The sequence below is a fragment of the Protopterus annectens genome, chromosome 3.part0, assembly GCF_019279795.1.
Source record: "Protopterus annectens isolate FY-2018-M chromosome 3.part0, PAN1.0, whole genome shotgun sequence".
Lineage (NCBI taxonomy): Eukaryota > Metazoa > Chordata > Ceratodontiformes > Protopteridae > Protopterus > Protopterus annectens.
Genome location: NC_056731.1, coordinates 1,341,870,474 through 1,341,875,024, shown reverse-complemented (window position 1 = coordinate 1,341,875,024; position 4,551 = coordinate 1,341,870,474).

Here is a 4,551-nt window from a genome sequence, read left to right as displayed (position 1 = left end):
AAACCATCATTAAACTCTTCATTTCTTCCAGCATGCCTATAAAATCACCAAGTTTCTCTAGAAAGGCCTGTGTGTCTTTAAGGACCGCTGACACATGCTCCAATTCTTTTTTGATATAGTTCTCTACATATATGGAAGCCGGTTCCGTTATTCCGTTAAGAGTCTTTTAAAAAGTTTTTGGCGCCTTTTTATTATATGGATCTGATGAAGGCTTGATGTACTAACCTGAAAGCGCTTATCCATTATGTTTGTTTGTTGTACAGTCGTTTTTAGTCATTTTTAGTTTGAGCCTCTGCCTAAATAAATGAGACAAAGTGTTTTATTATCTGTTGGTTTCCTGTGGATTGACTTTATGTGAAACAAATGTTAGGCACTTTATAGTGCTGAAAAGGATTTTTTGCATTTGCTGGAGATGAAGTGCATCCTTTGAGCATTGGTCCTTGGAGTTTTTATCCAGTCTGGCTGTATTTTACGGGCTGTTGGTTAGCTTTATACCATATTTATATGTTCATTGATGTTCAAACATATATGTTCACTGAAAATTGTGAGTTCTCTGTGTCTGCAGTTAGTTGGTTTATTCTTCTCATTTCATTAATATTCGGTGTAGAAGTCTTAGCATAGAGGGCTTATCTGTGCCTTAAAGTCTTAATCCCTTATCTCTGAAATTATTTTGCTGAATAGTTGCATACTTGAGCTGCAACAACTTTATTACAAACTGAGATAAGTACAAACTTGCAGTGTTATAAGATAGTACTGCATTTTTTCTGTTTTATTGTTTCATTGAATATTGTGTTAAAAATAGTACTGCATTTATCTGCTTATTTGTTCACTGTAAATTGTGAGTTCTCTCTGTGTCTGCAGTTAGTTTTCTCCCCCCACCCTCCCTGTTCTTGTTTTGTTATTAATATTGGTGGCTTTGGAATTGACTGCCCCTCCTGTAAATTTGTGTTTGAACACTCTTCCTGGGACCATCTCATTTGCTCACTCAACCGAGTACAGTGAGATCATGTTTTGATTTCAGACACTCCTACCATTCCCATCTGTTCAGCTCTGTCCTAGTCTAGTCTCATTAGTTCATCCTGCCCCAGTACAGAGAGAACATCTGAGTAGGCATACCCACTTAGACCCTGAACTTGTCTGATTGAAGACTGCTGAAACAGGGCTCAGTTCTGAGATTTTTTACTGGTTAAATGGGTAATTTGTTTAAATCAGTTTGCTTGTTTTCCATTGTTATATATATAAATATATATATATATTTGTACTTTACCTGCTTTTACTGTATTTGTGTTCTTCCTACTTTATTACCTTATTTTACTTTTGTCTCTTCTTAAAAGTACACATTTGTGTTTATTCTGTTGGTAGTAGCCTGATTAAATTGTGTCTGTTATTCTAAGTCTTTTGGTTAAAGCACTTGGGCTTCAGACCAGTTGTTTTACACTAAGAAGGTTTGTGGTCTACACTGTTGTGGCAGGACAGATAGCTTACATCCTTCTAAGTTGGGAATTGCATATTGAAGGCTCAGCATCTGTTATTCTAAAAGTGTATTAGTTCTGGTTAAGCACTTGGGCTCCAGGCCAGTTATTTTATATTAAGAAGGTTTGTGGTCTGCACTCTTGTGGGAAGAGAGGCTAGTTTCTACCCTTCTGAGCTGGGAATTTTTGGCCAAAGGCTTACTGTGCCTGCTTATTGGAACTGTTTTTCTGATATTGGTGCACATTGTCTGCTGTAGTCTTGTGTGTATAACTTGAGCACTAATCCAGGCCATCTTTTTTGGGGAAGGTTTCTCTGTACCCTAGTGGCAGGAGTGTGCAGTTAGAACTTGTTTGATTGAAGACTGCTGGAACAGGGATCAGTTTTGAGTTTTTTACTGGTTAATTGGGTAATTTGTTTAAATCAGTTTGCTGATTTTCTGTTATAAAAAAATAAAAAAATTGTACTTTATTCATCTGCTTTTACTGTAATTGTGTTTCTTTCTACTTTATTACCTTATTTTGCTTGTGCTTCTTCTTAAAAGTACTCAGTTGTGTTATTCTGCTGCAGTTATTACTGCTTGGTAGTAGCCTGATTCAATTGTAACACTTATTCTAAGCCTTTTGGTTTAAGCACTTGGGCTTTGGACCAGTTGTTTTACATTAAGAAGGTCTGTGGACTGCATTGTTGTGGCAGGACAGGTAGCTTACATCCTTCTAAGTTGGGAATTGCTGATTGAAGGCTCAATGTCTCTTATTCTAAAAGTGCATTAGTTCTGGTTTAAGCACTTGGGCTTCAGGCCAGTTAATTTACATTAAGAAGGTTTATGGTCTCTTGTGGGAAGGGAGGCTAGATCCTGCCATTCTGAGCTGGGAATTTCTGGTTAAAGGCTTACTGTACCTGCTTATTTGAACTGTGTATTTCTGAAATTTGTGTGCCTTGTTTGCTGTAGCCCAGAAGTTAGTAGTTTATTGGCCATTTTGGGCTAATTTAATTTCCCTGCTATAAAAATCGCATTTGAGCGTTTTTTTTTTCCCGCTTGTATTCAGCTCAGCGAGTGCCTGCCAGGTGTCCTGCAGAATTCTACAGCAGCAAAGAGACAAAATAGAGAATTTGGAGTGATTAAGTATCATTTTTCTGCATTTTCTTGCTGTCTTTAACTAATTCCACATAAAACACCATTTTTTTGTGTTTCTGTGATTTAAAAAGCTTGTTTCTGCTACATATTTTACTTATTTGCTGCCTACACTTGAACAAAGTCATTTTTGTGTTTAAATAATCTGTTTAACTATTGTAGGCTGCACACTAAAGTGCGATAGCCATTTCTGTGCATTTTAAGTGTTTTTTTTTTATTGTATCTGCTTTATTGTCTGAAAAAAATATATACTTGTTTCCCGTCTTTCTGAACTAGTATAGTCCAGTTTTCAGGTTATTACTGAATTCAGGGCTGTTTTACAAGTTTCTGTGTTGCCCATACCTTACTTGGATAGAAGGAAGTTTCTCTGTTCACCTGTGAGAGAGGGGAGCTTTGAGCAGCCTATCTGTCCCTGGAGGAGTGGTTTCAGTTAGTAGTTTATTGGCCATTTTGGGCTAATTTCTATCTCTTTCATTTCCCTGCTATAAAAACTACATTTGCGTGGTTTTGAGCACCAGGTAGCAAGGGTTAAACTATTCCCAGCTCCACTAAGTCTACTCTTCAATTTTTCCCTTGGAACTAGACAAACTTTCAACTTAAAAACTCAAACCATTCATTTCATAGCCCAGCACTTGCTCAAAACTCATAGCAAGCACTAATTAATTGTAGCACTAGACCCCCCCCTCATACTGTCTAGAAGGACAAGGCTCTCTATTTGTCCCTACCAGCCAATCAGTAAAACAGCTCACTTTACCTATTCAGGCATGTCCAAAGGACAGTTTCAGGTGTACTCTCCAGTCCAACTAGTGAATCTGGGCATTTTGAGGCAATGTTACAACTGCCTCATGTACACAGGCAACCCTCTCCTCCTACCACCAAACACTAATATGTGTGAGAGATGCAATTATACAGCCAAACTCGAGGCAAAGCTCACATAACCCAAGACTGTAACTGACTGTCAAGAGGAGAAGGAAAATACTTGCAACACACCACCAGTCTCACATAGACCTACTAAACCAACACAGGCAAATAACATACATAAATACATGAGAACATACTCGAAGGCTCTAAATAAAAATCTGCAAAAGCAACGGAGACCTCCAAAGCAGACACCCAAGCAGCCTCCACACCCTATCACAAGCCAAGAAACACATACTTCACATAATCAGTGTGCCACGCAATAACAGCCATTAAGGCAAAATAACATACCCAACACACTAGTAATAGGTGACTCTATAGTCAGGCACACTGATGTCCCACTAACTAGGCTGGACAAGGAGAAGGTTACAGTTAGCTGCCTGTCGGGTGCCAGGATCCGCCATATAACACAGGCACTCAGGTCACTCCAGAAAAAGTACAAATACGATTCTGTCATTGTCCATGTTGGTGTGAATGACCTGAGACATACCTCCCTGGACTACATGAAAAGAGACATGGAAGAGCTCTCTGATCACATAGCCCAAGCCGGTATGACCCTGAGTAGCATCCTGCCCTCACCAAGAATTATGCCACAGTATAAAGAAAAAATGATCAATTTCAGCAATTGTCTAAGTTTCTGGTGTCATTCAAAGGGGAGCCAGTATCTGTCCATCTGGGATGACATGCTCGACAAGTCACTTTGTTTTGCAAGAGATGGCTTGCACCTGTCACCCTTAGGCTTTCAAATACTGGCCGCCAAGGCTTTTTCCACCCCCATAGTGCCTTTTTTAGGCAAGGCTCAAAAGACAAACCACCACCGTAAATAGCACAAGTAACCAAAAACTAAGAGTAATGCTACTCAATGCCAGAAGTCTAACCTCAGAATGCATGAACTCAAGGCACTCCTCAGTGTGGAGAACATTGATATCTGTGCAGTAACAGAAACCTGGTTTAAGTCTCCAGAGGGCACCCCAGCACTACCAGGCTATAACTCGTACCATACTTTTCGGCCACAGATCCCAGACCAA